A 15,656-nucleotide genomic window follows, 5' to 3' on the forward strand; every position below is an offset into this window, starting at 1 on the left:
GCCCAGGCGTCAATCTTCTGTGAAGCACTTGGGGGTTCAAAGTGCTCACCACACATCTAGATAAGTTCCGTGGGGGGTCTAGTTTCCAAAATGGGGTCACTTGTGAGGAGTTTCAATAGTTTAGGTACATCAGGGGCTCTCCAAACGCAACATGACACCCGCAGACCATTCCATCAAAGTCAGTAGTTTTCTCCCACATATGGGGTATCAGTGTACTCAGGAACAATTGGACAACTTTTGGGGCTCAATTTCTCCTGTTACCCTTGGGAAAATAAAAAAATGGGGACTAAAAGATCAAGTTTATGGAAAAAATACGATTTTTTTATTTTCATGCCCAGGCATTATAAACTTCTCTGAATCCCTTGGGGGTTCAAAGTGTTCACCACACATCTAGATAAGTTCCTTAGGGGGTCTAGTTTCCAAAATGGGGTCATTTGTGGTGGGTTTCCACTGTTTAGGTATATCAGGGGCTCTCCAAAGGCAACATGACACCCGCAGACCATTCCATCAAAGTCAGCATTCCAAAACGGCACTACTTCCCTTTCGAGCCCCGACGTGTACCCATACAGTAGTTTTCTACAACATATGGGGTATCAGCATACTCAGGACAAATTGGACAACTTTTGGGGTCCAATTTCTCCTGGTACCCTTGGGAAAATAAAAAAAATTGGTGACTAAAAGATCATGTTTGTAGAAAAAAATACGATTTTTTTTATTTTCACGCCCGGGCGTTATAAACTTCTGTGAAGCACTGGGGGGTTCAAAGTGCTCGCCACACATCTAGAAAAGTTCTTGGGAGGGTATAGTTTCCAAAATGGTGTCATTTGTGGGGGGTTTCCACTGTTTTGGTACATGAGGGGTTTTCCAATTGCGACATGGTGTCCGATCTCAATTACAGCCAAAAAAGTCAAATGGCGATGCTTCCCTTCTGAGCTCTGCCATGCGCCCAAATAGTCGTTTACACCCACATATGGGGTATCAGCGAACTCAGGACAAATTGCACAATAACTTTTAGGGTCCTGTTACCCTTGGGAAAATAAAAATTGGGGGTTAAGAGATCATTTTTGTGGAAAAAATATGATTTTTTTAATTGTACTGCTGTACGTTATAAACTTCTGTGAAGCCCTTGTGGGTTCAAAGTTCTCACCACATATCTAGATAAGTTCCTTGGGGGCTCTAGTTTCCAAAATGGGGTCACTTGTGGGGGGTTTCCACTGTTTAGGCACATCAGGGGCTCTCCAAACGTGACATGGCGTCTGATCTGAATTCCAGCCAATTTTGCATTGAAAAAGTCAAACGGCGCTCCTTCCCTTCTGAGCTCTGCCATGCGCCGAAACAGTGGTTCCCCCCACATATCAGGTATCAGCGTACTCAGGACAAATTGCACAATAACTTTTGCAGTCCAATTTCTCCTGTTACCCTTGGCAAAATAAAAAAAATTGAACCTGAAGTATTTTTTTTGTGAAAAAAAGTTAAATGTTCAATTTTTTTAAATATTCAAAAAAAATCCTGTGACGCACTTGAAGGGTTAATAAACTTCTTGAATGTGGTTTTGAGCACCTTAAGGGGTGCAGTTTTTAGAATGGTGTCACTTTTGGGTATTTTCTATCATATAGACCCCTCAAAGTGGCTTCAAATGTGATGTGGTCCATAAAAATAAAATGGTGTTGCAAAAATGAGAAATCGCTGGTCAACTTTTAACCCTTATAACTTCCTAACAAAAAAAAATTTTGGTTCCAAAATTGTGCTGATGTAAAGTAAACATGTGGGAAATTTTATTAAGGTTTTTGTGTGCCGTATCTCTGTGATTTAAGGGCATAAAAATTCAAAGTTGGAAAATTGCGAAATTTTAAAAAATTTCGCCAAATTTCCTTTTTTTTCCACAAATAACCGCAAGTTATTTGAATGAAATTTTACCACTAACATGAAGTACAATATGTCATGAAAAAACAATGTCAGAAACACCAGGATCCATGGAAGCATTTCAGAGTTATTACCTCATAAAGGGACAGTGGTCAGAATTGTAAAAATTGGCCACCCTTGGTAGTGAAGGGGTTAAAAGGAATTTATCATGGGAAAAAAAAAATTCAAGTATTCACTTGGGTTTTCTTTTCCTTATATTTAACATTTTTAACACTATAGAATATGATAGTGATCTAAAGTTTTGACATTTTTAATTTTAAACACTATGGGGAGCAGTTGCTTACATTTGACAGGAGAACCAAGTGTAATGCTAGCTCACATTACGTCTCCAATAGATGTGGGCCCGATCTGCTTGCATGTGTCACTGTGTGTGTGATGTGATAAGGACCTGTGAACAGTGTTGAAAAAAATCACATCTCCATAGATGAAGATGTGTTTAGGTTTACTTTTTTGCAAGGTGCTCTAAAATTCTTATTGATGCCACTTTATGGGACATGATTTTTTTTAATTGTTTTTTTAATGCCATTATTAAGCAGGTGTAGTGACGAAAAAAACATAATTCAGGCATTTAGATTATTTTTCTATTTGTGCTATTTTTCTAGGGACGTTCTCTTCAGACGACAAGCAGTGAGGCTATACCATTTTTATTATTGCACTGGTTTACTTTTGCACTTTATATGTTTTGTGTCCGTTTAGATGGCTTTTTGTTGGTTTAGATGCAGTTTTATAATGATCTACTTAGAGTTAAGGCCCTTTTACATTTAGCGATGCACCAGCTATCCCGACCACGATATGACCCGGTCAGGATCGCTGGTGCATCGCTAAATGACCGCTAGTGAGCTGCCACACAGGCAGATCTCACAGCGATGCAGCAGCGATACAGCAGACGATACTTACCTTTCAGACGCGGCGATCCTGACGTCCTCCCGCCCGCGTCCACACGTCGCTCATCAGCACCACAGGAAGCCCAGCAGGAAGCGCCCGACGAGAAATGGAGCCGGCCGATCTCGAGCGATCAGCGATGGACAGCGGGGGAGCCGGTCGGAGGTAAGTATCACACATAGCGATATCGCTATAACGTCACAAAATCGCGATATCGCTATGTTTAAAACCCCCTTTACTTTTTAATTATACATCAGATCCCTGCTGCTAGTGGTGAAGAGTTGAAGAAAAATCTATAAACATACCCAAATGAGTTGACCAGTATGCACAAACTTTGGGAACGTGTAGAAGAGACATGGGATCAGATTTCGGTTGAAACAGGTTCGAAATTGATCAAGAACATGCCCAGAAGGATTCAGGGTGTGTTGAAAGCCAACGGGTAGATTTACAAAATACTAACAAAATGATAAAAATTAAATATTAGATTTTTAGGGGCAAAACAGTAAGAATGCAGTGACGTGACAAGAATCAGCATAACTAATCATATGCAAAATAGTTGAAAGTCAAATTTATGTATGAGACAGCCAAGATAATTGTCTATAAAATGACAGTAGTCTCACGGTTGAAGCAGTAGTGGATGGGGAAATATGGAGCCTGAAAGTCAAAAGTTCAAAACATTATTACCTTTTTGCTCGTAGTGTGGTTGTTGAATTTAGGTCAGGAAACCTCCTACCAGGCTGTGGTCAGGCCTTGTTCCACGAATGTCTGAATGAGGCCATATCCTGATACTAGTTTTCCAGTTTCACTACATTACTTATATAAATATAATTGTGGAATATAGTAAACAAGAGTCACTTATGGCTGCATTCATGATTTTATTTTGGTTACTTATATTCTGCTTTATTTTACCAAAAGTTAATGAATGTTTTTTATTTCTAAAACTCTGTGCCAGTGTACCTAGAAGAACAGATGCTGTTTTGAAGAAAAGAGATGATCATACCAAATATTTATTTAAGATTCATCATTTGTTCATTCACTATACATTATAATTGATAAAAAACAAACTTAAAGCATTTTTAAAGCATTCTTACTTTTAAGCATTTTTTTCCACACCTGATTAAAACTTATGCACAGCACTGTATATTGCAGTTTGCCACCCTGCATCCTGTCTGATGGAAACCTTCAGGGTATGTGCACACTTTGCGGTTTCTGCTGCGCTTCCGCAGCGTTTTTGGCTCTGCAGAAACGCAGCAGATTCTGCTGCGTTGTACAGTACCTTTATTTCCTATGGAAATAAAAAAAAGCTGTGCACATGCTGCGTTTTTTTCCGCGCGGTTTTGCTGCGGTTTTCAAAACGCAGCATGTCAATTGTTTGGTGCAGAAACGCTGCAGTTTTACACCTCATCCATTATGAGGTGTAAAACCGCAGGGCAAAACCGCAGAAAAAACGCAGATAAACCGCAGAAAAACCGCAGCACTTTGTCCTGCGGATTTCCTGCGGTTTTCTCTACAAAATCCGCAGAAACAAAAAACTATGTGTGCACATACCCTAAGGGTATGTGCACACTTTGCGGTTTCTGCTGCGTTTCCGCAGCGTTTTTGGCTCTGCAGAAAAGCAGCAGATTTTGCTGCGTTGTACAGTACCTTTATTTCCTATGGAAATAAAAAAAAAGCTGTGCACATGCTGCGTTTTTTCTGCGGTTTTCAAAACGCAGCATGTCAATTGTTTGGTGCAGAAATGCTGCAGTTTTACACCTCATCCATTATGAGGTGTAAACCGCAGGGCAAAACCGCAGAAAAAAACGCAGAAAAACCGCAGCACTTTGTCCTGCGGATTTCCTGCGGTTTTCTCTACAAAATCCGCAGAGACAAAAAACTATGTGTGCACATACCCTTATATATACAGTTGTGCCCAAAAGTTTACATACCCCGGCAGAATTTTTGCTTTCTTGGCCTTTTTTCAGAGAATATGAATGATAGCACCAAAACATTTTCTCCACTCATGGTCAGTGGTTGGGTGAAGCCATTTATTGTCAAATTACTGTGTATTCTCTTTTTAAATCATAATGACAACCCAAAACATCCAAATGACCCTGATCAAAAGTTCACATACCCTGGTGATTTTGGCCTGATAACATGCACAGATGTTGACACAAACGGGTTTAAATGGCTACTAAAGGTAACAGTGACCTGTTTACTTGTAACCAGTGTGTGCATAAAAGCTGAGTGAGTTTCTGGGATCCAGACAGACTCTTGCATCTTTCATCCAGTCACTGACGTTTATGGATTGGGAGTCATGGGGAAAGCAAAATAATTGTCCCTGGTTCTATGGGAAAAAGTATGGTAGTTAAACTGTATAAAACAGGAAAGGGATACAAAAAGATATTTAAGGAATTGATAGTGCCAGTCAGCAGCGTTCAAACTGTGATTAACAAATGGAAAATTAGGGGCTCTGTAAAAACAAAACCACGGTCAGATAGACCAACAAAGATTTCAGGAAAAAAATGCAGCACTCACCATATTGCAGTGTAACCAGAGTCCTTTATTTTACCATATTCGGCATGGACAGCGGTTTTTAGGGCAGGTGGACAGAGGCATACGGGGAACAAAGACGGACGACGGCCGCTTCGAGTCAGAGACTCTTCCACGGGTCCACTAGTGCAATTATGTGATGTCATTTCCTTTTAAAGGGTAATGACAATTAAAAAAAAATGTGAACATATAAGAGAATAAATACAATTTAAAAACACAATTTCTGAACAATATACTGATTGCATACACCAATAACAATAGAATAGCGATATTTAACTACAAGAAAACGGATAAGTCCAATCTGTCATTAAGTCCAATCGGACCTTGCGCATTGGACCCAATAATCTATTTGGCTTCATGCCTTAAAAGTACTTTATTATGGTCTCCGCCTTGCGGAGGGTATTTCATCCTTTCAAGACCTGCAAATTTTAATAATTGAGGATTGGAATTATGCTTTTCCTGCATATGTTTGATTAATTAACCTTAAAGATCCCTTTCCTGTGATAACGGAACGCAAATGCTCAAGAACCCTAGTGACAAGAGGTCTTATTGTTTTGCCAATATAATAAAAAAGCAAGGACAGAAAAGGATATAAACGAAATTTTGTTTTACATGTAATGAAATTGCGTACTGTGTGCTGAATAAAACCAATTTTGCCAACAAACATGCAAAGAAAAACCCACAAATAACATCATCTGAAATACTGGACTCTGAAAACTAGTGGTGTTGCTGTTTCAAGATGCACAATAAGAAGGTACTTGAAGAAAAATAGGTTGCATGGTCAAGTCCCCAGAAAAAAGCCATTACAGAGCAAATGCCACAAAGTAACTCACCCACAATACGCAAAACAGCACAGAGACAAGCCTCAAAATTCCTGGAACAAGGTAATTTGGCGTGATGAGACCAAAATTTAACTTTTTTGCCACAACCACAAACGTTACACTTGGTGAGAGGTCAACAAGGCCTATGATGAAAGGAACATCATTCCTACTGTAAAGCATGGAGGTGGATCGCTGATATTTTGGGGATGTGTGAGCTACAAAGGCACAGGAAACGTAGTCAAAGTTGAAGGAAAGATGAATGCAACACGTTATCAGCAAACACTGGAGGCAAATTTGCAATCATCAACCCGGAAGCTTAGCATGGGACGTACTTGGATGCTGCAACATGACAATGATCCAAAACACAAGGCCAAGACGACCTATCATTGGCTACAGCAGAACAAAGTGAAGGTTCTTGAGCGGCCATCTTGGTCTCCTGACCTCAATATCATTGAACCACTCTGGGGAGATCTCAAGCACGCAGTTCACGCTAGACAGCCCAGGAATTTACAGGAACTGGAGACTTTTTGCCAAAAAGAGTGAGCTGCTTTACCATCTGAGTAAATAAAGAACCTCATCCACAACTACCACAAAAGACTGAGCTGTCATTGATGCTAGTGGGGGCAATACACGGTATTAAGAAATGGGGTATGTCAACTTTTGATCAGGGTCATTTGGATGTTTTGGGTTGTCATTATGATTTAAAAAGAGAAAACAAAGAAGTTTGACAATAAATGGCTTCACCCAACCATAAACCATGAGTGGAGAAAATGTTTCGGTGTTATCAATCATATTCTCTGAAAAAAGGACAATAAAGCAAGCCGGGGAATGTAAACTTTTGAATACAACTGTATATATCTAACTACTGAAGATGGTGCCATTTTTAGATTTTGCACTTTTGTTTTTTCCCCATTTTCCAAGAGAAATAACTTAAATTTTTGTCGAACCAGCCATATAGGGACATTTATATTTTTTAATGATTTATTGAAGTCTTACATCACCCTATTCACTTCACTATATACTTTACTGATAAAGGGTAAAAAATTTCAAATGAATTGAAATAGTGAAAAATGCACAATTTCGCCATTGGCTTTTACATTGTTCATTTGCAGTAAAAAATGACCTGGCAACATTCATGCTGCAGGTCAGTTAATGATTATTATTATAGTAGCTAAAAAAGGGTCATTTTGCCATTCCAGTAACTTTTTTATATATCTCCACTGACATAACTGTAAGAGAGCTTATTTTTTTACTTCCAGAGTTGTGGTTATCGTGCCATTTCGGGGTATATTTGACATTTTGATTGCTTTACACATCTTTTTTAATGGGAGAAGCAACAACTGAAAAATGACAATTTTCTTTTATTTTTATTGCTCTACGGATGTCACAAATTAAATAATTTTATGTGTTGAAACAAAGACTTTTAGAAATGCAGCAGTACCGAAAATGCTTATTTTTTCCATTTTTTTAAAATGTGGAACAGGGTGGTGAACTGAAATTTGCTTTTTATAGTTTGAATTTAACGTTAGTTTTTCTTTAACCCCTTCATGACATGGTGATTTTCTATTTTGTTTTTTTCCACCCCTTTTTCTAAGAGCCACAATTTATTTTGATTTTTCCAGCCATATAGCATATGAGGGCTTATTTTTTGACAGGAAAAGTATTACTCTTGAATTTCAAGATTCATTCTATCAGTGTACTGGAAAACAGTGGAAAAAATTCCAAGTGCAGTGAAATAGCAAAAAAAAAAAAAGTGTGCAATTCCACATTTGTTTTTTTTTTTATTTACCGTATTCACTACGTTAAAACTGACCTGATAATGATTCTCCAGGTCAGTAGGAGTACGCAGACACCAAACATAGTTTATTTTTTCTTACATGGAGAAAAAAATTCAAATATTTCTTTAAAACATTGCTTTTGTCGTCATTTTCTGAGACCTGTAACATTTTCAGTTTTTAGGATATGGTGCTGTGTTAGGCTGTGTGCCCATGTTGCGTTTTTTAAGCATTTTTGCTGCTTTTTTCCACAGCGGAAACGCTTAAAAACGCTAACAAAATGCATCCCATGCAATCCTATGGGATTCTGCAGCTGCTGATTTTACCGCTGTGAAATCGCATAGCGGTAAAATCCGCAGCATGTTCATTATTTCTGTGGAATCGCGGCGATTGCGCAGCCATAGGATTGAATTGAAACACTCACTTTACGCATGTGGCTATGCCCACCATGCGTGAAGTGAGCGCTTCATGTGCGGATAGTACCCATGGTCTGCCGTAAAGGAGACTCTCCCTCCATGCCCTGGGTGCCATATCCCTGTAAAAAATAGAATTAAAATTAAAAAAATCGGGATACACTCACCTTCTGGCGGCCCCGAGTCCTTCCCGCCTCTCAGCCACTCTGCTGGCATCTTCCGTTACCAGGCGTGTTTTGAGAGAATCACTCCAGATGACGTCGCGGTCACGCGACCGCTACGTCATCAAAGGTCCTTCGCGCAAAGCACGCCTGGGAACGGAACTTGCCAGCAGCATCGCTGAGTACTCCGTGGGCCGTCGGAAGGTGAGAATAACCATATTTTTTATTTTTAACATTCTATCTTTTACTATTGATGCTGCATAGGCAGCATCAATTGTAAAAGGTTGGTCACACTTGTCAAGTACTATGCAAGACAAGTGTGACCAACCTGTCAATCACCTTTCCAAGCGATGCTTCAAATCGCTTGGAAAGCACAAGCATTCTGCAAGCTAAAAATGCTTGCAAAACCCATGTGAATTCCGCATGCGTTTTACCCGCGGCAGGGAGTTGCGGAAATGCTGCTGACATTTCCGCAGCATTTCTGCAACGTGGGCACATAGCCTTAGGGCTAATTTTTTGTGCCATTAGCTGACATTTTTACTGATACAATTCTGGGGTTTGATCATCTTTTACTGTATTTTATTGTAATGTTGTGGCAGCTAAAAAAAAAAAAAAAAAAAAACATACGGTAACTTGGGGTGTTTGATTTTTTTTTTTCTTGTTACGCTGTTTACTTATCAGATTAATTTTATATTTTGATAGACTGGACTTTTACAAACGCAGTGATACCAAATATGTGTTTTTTATGGTTTCATTTTTAATGAGGGAAAAGTGGAGTGATTTTAATGTTTTTCTTTTCATATTTTTAAAACTTTTTTTTTTACTGTATTTAATACTCCCCCTTAGGTGACTTGAAGAGGTGAACATCCAATTGCTTGTGCTATACATAGCAGTGCAACAGCTTAACATCTTTGGGCAGAGCTTACCTCCATCAGAAGCTGTTAGAGGCACACGATGGCTGATTTATCAGCCGTGATGTGTGGGTAAAGATGCAGGCTCAGCATGCGAGCTCGCATAAATAGCAGGGGCACGTGAAAGGATTAAGTTCCCATAAAGGACTTGAACTTGGGATTTAAATGAAACCTGTGATAAATTTGCAGAGGATGTGAGGGGTTCCATTCCAAACATCTTAAATGACACAAGTGACAGAGGCATCTAAATCACAGCAGTTACTCTCAGTTGCCAGCTATATAACACATCTGGCACCCACACTGTATAGTGTGTGCTTAGCTTATGAATCTGCTTGATAGTATTCTGTTGCCCTTATATACAATAGTTCAGAGCTTGTTGCCAAGGAGTTAATCTGCATTATATTATATCTCTACATTACAATTATGACACATTGTAACACATTACGATCACCTTCAGTGAGACTATTGCATATCATACAAGATTCTGACAGTGCTCAGAATCTGATTATAAACTGCAACTTATCAAACGTAGTTTGTATGGCAGCTGCCTGATTTTGAGCTGCTCCTACTGCCAAAATTTTGCATTTCACATAGACAATCTTTTATATTTGCTATTACAACAAACCACAAAGACTTTTTGAATCTGCCACTTGATAGTTAAAACCTTAACTTGCAATATCTTCCTACATTTTGATGAGAATTGCATTGCTTGTTTGGCTTTTCTTGCCATCAACTATGCAATAATTTCAGATGGTGAGTGCATCCTGACAACAGTGTAACATACTATTATTGGAATTTTAGCTTTTTGTTGGAGGATATTTTGAGGCTACTATTTGAATGTATTCTCAAGGTAACACTACCTCAAATTTTCATAAGCTAAAAGTGGAATTCACAATGCAATACACACTTTCACTTTACTGAATTTATAGTATAAATTTTTAATGTTTAGATTTTTATTTAATTTTCTCAATACCTGAAGTTTGCTATAAATTTTCTCTTCTACACAATTATGTTGTATACTTTGCAACAGCTCTGTAATTTGTCAGATCCTTTCTGTTTTCAGATTAAGCTCTGCTTAAATGGTCATGTTCATGTTATTAAATTGCTTTAGTTAGCATGAAACAACACAAGTTTGTAACTGACTTGCATTTTTTTTTGTATCTGCTGTCATACTACTGCTGTGAGAGCTTTTATCCCACATTGTGTATAGCTGGTTTTGGAGGCTTGATTTTGTCTGGTCAAATGCGTGCAGTAGCTACAATCCTTGATAGGAGGTAACTCCAAAGATCCCAGCCAAATCTCTACAGCCCAGTGATTTCTATACTTTAGTGTCAGCTTCCCACTTCCATCAGCTTCTTAAAAGCTGCAATAAATCTGGCAAAATCGCCTGCCCTCACCATCCGCTTATGCCAGAATAGATCTCCTAAACACGGCTCTCACTTTCCTGAGCCATGTGCTTGTTCAAATGCACTGCTGTCTTTGTATGTAAATACGGTGATACCCGTGTACAATTTAGAACAAACCACTGATTGGTGAATGTGTACAGCAGAACTAGTCCCGAAATTTATAGTGGTACGAATACTACAATTCTCATACAGTAACAGTTCTGGTGAGTAGCAGCAGTACCCACCTCACCAGAAACCAGGAAATAAGATTAAAGAGCTGCAAGCAGCTGAATAGACAACTTGAGACTAACCCTTGCAGTTTGGTCCTTCTTACTAATGTCCTGACAGGTGTAAAAAAAAAAAATATATGCTTAAGCACCCAGTGTTTTTTTTAGGACTGAAGGCAATTCTGCCAATTTAAGAGTGAAGTGATCATACAAAAACTCCTGTTTTGCATTCTAAATAGTTGGAAAAGTTTAACCCCTTCACGGCATGAGCCATACTAGTATAGCACATGTCGTGTCTCCCCCAGTGATGTGAGCTCCGGCAGTGAGCCCACATCTTTTCTGGCACATACTAGCTGGCACATAACAGCCGCGGGTGGAATTGCGATCCACCCACGGCAATTAACCCATTAAATGCTGCTGTCAAACTGGGCTTTCGGCAATAGTGCCGTAAATCTGCCCATCGGTGACCCCCGTCACGTGATCGCGGGTCACTGATGGGCTGGCATGACAACCAGAGGTCTCCTGGAGACCTCTAGGGTTGTCACTGCCAGATTGCTATGAGCGCCACCCGGTGGTCGGCGCTCATAGCAAGTCAGCAATTCTGCTACATACAAGAGATCTGATCATTGCCTGTACGTAGCAGAGCCAATCGGGTTATGGCAGCTTCTAGTCTCCCATGGAGACTATTGAAGCATGCCAAAAGTAAAAAAAAAATGATTTTAAAAATATTGAAAAATAAAATATAAAAGTTTAAATCATCCCCCTTTCGCTCCATTCAAATAAAACAATAAAAAAAAATCAAACATACACATATTTGGTATTGCCGCGATAAGAGTCTCCCGATCAATAAAAAAGGATTAACCTAATCGCTAAACAGCGTAGCAAGAAAAATAGTAAAATGCCAGAATTACGTTTTTTTGGTCGCCGCAACATTGCATTAAAATGCAATAAGGGGCGATTAAAAGATCGTATCTACACTAAAATAAAATGGTATGATTAAAAACGTCAGCATGCAAAAAATAAGCCCCCACCCAACCAGAGATCACGAAAAATGGAGACGCTACGGGTCTCGGAAAATTACAATTTTTTTTTTTTTTTAACACATTCTGGATTTTTTTTTTTCACCAATGAAATAATAACGTACCTAGACATGTTTGGTGTCTATAAACTCATAATGACCTAGAGAATCATAATGGCAGGTCAGTTTTAGCATTTGGTGAACACAGTAAAAAAAAAAATCCCAAAAAAAGTTGTGGAATTGCACTTTTTTTGCAATTTCACCACACTTGGAATTTTTCTTCCCCGTTTTTGAGTATACGATATGTTAAAATCAATGGCGTCGTTGAAAAGTACAACTTGTCTCACAAAATGAAGCCTTCACATGGCCATATTAATTGAAAAATAAAAACGTTATGGCTCTGGGAAGGGGAGCGAAAACGAAAAAGGGCTCCGTCTCAAAGGGGTTAATACTACCATTTTACTGCTTTGTGGTATAATTTTTCAGACAAGGTGCATATTTTTAAAAGAACAACCTTTAGATTATTCAAATGCAACTTTTTAAGTCATCACACTAAAGGGCTGCCTTTTTAAAAAAAAAAAAAGATTGATTGGGTTCAAGCGATTGAGCATCTGTAGATCAAAATAATATGTGTTGCAATAACTGACAGGAGTACAAGGGTTCATTTACAGTGCAATGCCTGTTAAAAGTGCAGGCTGACCCAAATTCAGATGCTCAATCAACGATCTGTAAAAGATTGTTCAGTGCACATACGCTGCCATTGTTAGTCACAGGACGATGCGCTGTCAAGAATCTTTCCTACATCACAAAACATTATTTCAACCCATCGGATAATCGGTGGCCTGTTTATGCTGCACAATAATCAAGAAACATGCGTAAAAGGAGCACTTGTTCATGAAAAATTATGTAGCGTAAATGAACCTTAAGATCATTTTTGGTGGCAAAAGGAGGATTTACTCAATATTAAGCAGGAGGTCATAATGCCTATTTATGCATTTGTTTATTCAAAGACAAAATAACTATTGTAAAAGGTAGGATACATTATGCACCAAAATATTCAATGACAATATGGTGTGTGATTGACTTCAAATTTATTCTGCAGCAGAACAACCCCAAACATTCAGCCAATGCCATGAAGAACAATCTTCAAAGTAGAGAAGAACACGGAGACCTGGAAGTGACAATATGGTTTCCACAGAGCCTTGATCTCAACTTCAGGTATGGCGTGACATGATGAAAAGACAGAAGGATTTGCACAAGCCTACATACACAGATGATCTAATTGATAACATCCAAACCAATAGCATTATATAGTAATGTATCAACAATATTTACAATATTTTGACTGTAAATAGCCAAAAAATGTATTATAAAAAAAATGCCACTAGAATATATAACCTATAAGACACTAGTTGTCAAAGTCCAAAAAAGTTTTTGAAAAAGTATAAACATATTTATTACAAAATAGATCAAAGATAAGGCAGACAGTACAATAAAACAGTCCATAGTGATGGTATAGGAAATCAATATGCAACAGATCCATACAATAGTAGCGGGTACAGGTAAATGAGACAATACATGTACATCACACAAGAGACATATAGTATCTGCAGTAAAGAGACATATATATGTGTATAACAAAGATTAAAGATCATAAAAAAACTATTTAAATTTCACCAGTGAGGAGTAAACTAAACGTTGATTGTTGCATCTCCCAAATAGTTAGCAAACAAATGTATGCAAACAATTTCAGGTGGCAAAAGAAAAAATTAGGTCCTATGCAGTAGATTGCAAAAGTGAGGCCAGATACAAAGGTGGAAGGGGAGAAAAAATACATGTCAGAGGGCTGTCTGCCTTATCTTTTATCTATTTTGTAATAAATTTGTTTATACTTTTCAGAAACTTTTTGGGACTTTGACTCCTAGTCTCATAGGTTATATACACAGATCTGTGCATACTTCTGTATTCTGACAGGTCTGTATTTTTTTTTATCGTAGGTACACTTCAACTGTGAGAAACAGAATCTAAAAGTAAAAACTGGAAAATCACATTGTATGATTTTAAATAATTAAATTGAATTTTATTGCATGAAATAAGTATTTCATCACTTACCAACCAGCAAGCATTCTGGTTCTCACAGACCTTAGTTTTTCTTTAAGAAGCCCTCCTACCCTGCAATCATCTGTACTAATTGCACCTGTTTGAATTCGTTACCTGTATAAAAGACACTTGTCCACACAATCAATCACACTCCAACTTTTCCGCCAAGACCAATGAGCTGTCTAGGGACAACAGACACAAAATTGTAGACCTGCACATAACTGGGATTGACAAGCAGCCTGGTAAGAAGGCAACTGTAGGCACAATTATTAGAAAATGGAAAAAACACAAGATGACTGTCAATCTTCCTCAGCCTCACCTCGTGGGGAAAGGATAATTCTGAGAAAGGTCGGGACTCAGCCAAGAACTACATAAGAGGACCTGGTCAATGACCTGAAGAGGGCTGGGACCACAGTCTCAAACATTACCGTTAGTAACACACTTCACCGTCATGGGTTATAATCCTACAGGGCACGCATCATCCCCCTGCTTACGCCACCATATAACCAAGCCAGTTTGAAGTTCGCCAATGACCATCTGGATGATGCAGAGGAGGCATGGGAGAAGGTCATATGGTCAGATGAGAATAAAATAGAACTTTTTGGTATTAACTTCACTCGTCATGTTTGGAATAAGAATATTAAGTACAACCCCAAGAACACCATCACAACAGTGAAGCATGGTGGGGGAAACATTATACTTGGGGGGTGCTTTTCTGAAAGACTGCACCATATTGAAGGGAGGATGGATGGGGTCATGTATCTCGAGATTTTGGCCAACAACCTCCTTCCTTCAGTAAGAGCACTGAAGATGTGTCGTGGTTGGGTCATCCAGCATAAAAATGACCTGAAACACAGTCAGGGCAACTAAGGAATGGCTCTGTAAGAAGCAGTTAAAGGTCCTGGAGTGGCCTAGCCAGCCTCCAGACCAAAACACAATAGAAAATCTTAGTAGGGAGCTGAAACTCAATGTTCCCAGCAACAGGCTCAAAACCTGAAAGAACTGTAGATCTGTATGGAAGAGTGGGCTAAAATCCCTGCTGCAGTGTGTGCACACTTGGTCAAGAACTACAGGAAATATCTGACCTCTGAAACTTTAAAGGTTTTCAATACCAAATATCAAGTTCTGTTTTTCTATTGTATTAAATACTTATTTCATGCAATAAAATGCAAAACATTTAAATAAATATCATACAATGTGATTTTCTGGAATTTATTTAGATTCTGCCTCTCATAGTTGAAGTGTACCTACGATAAAAATTACAGACCTCTCCATTATTTTTAGGTGGGAAAACTTGCAAAATTGGCAGTGTATCAAAGTTATTTTCCCCACTGTTTGTGATATATACCGTATTTAACGCATTATAAATTTTGGGGGGGGGGAATGGGGGGTGTCTTATAATGCGTATATACCTCATCGATACCGTTGCTGCAAGTTGAGATGAGGGGTGCCCAGCGCTGCTGCCCGGCGCTGGGGAGGGCTCTGCTAACATTTCGTGAAAGGCCAGA

The sequence above is a fragment of the Dendrobates tinctorius genome, unplaced genomic scaffold (genome assembly GCF_039654945.1).
Source record: "Dendrobates tinctorius isolate UK_male_01 unplaced genomic scaffold, ASM3965494v1 ptg000024l, whole genome shotgun sequence".
NCBI classification, from domain to species: domain Eukaryota; kingdom Metazoa; phylum Chordata; class Amphibia; order Anura; family Dendrobatidae; genus Dendrobates; species Dendrobates tinctorius.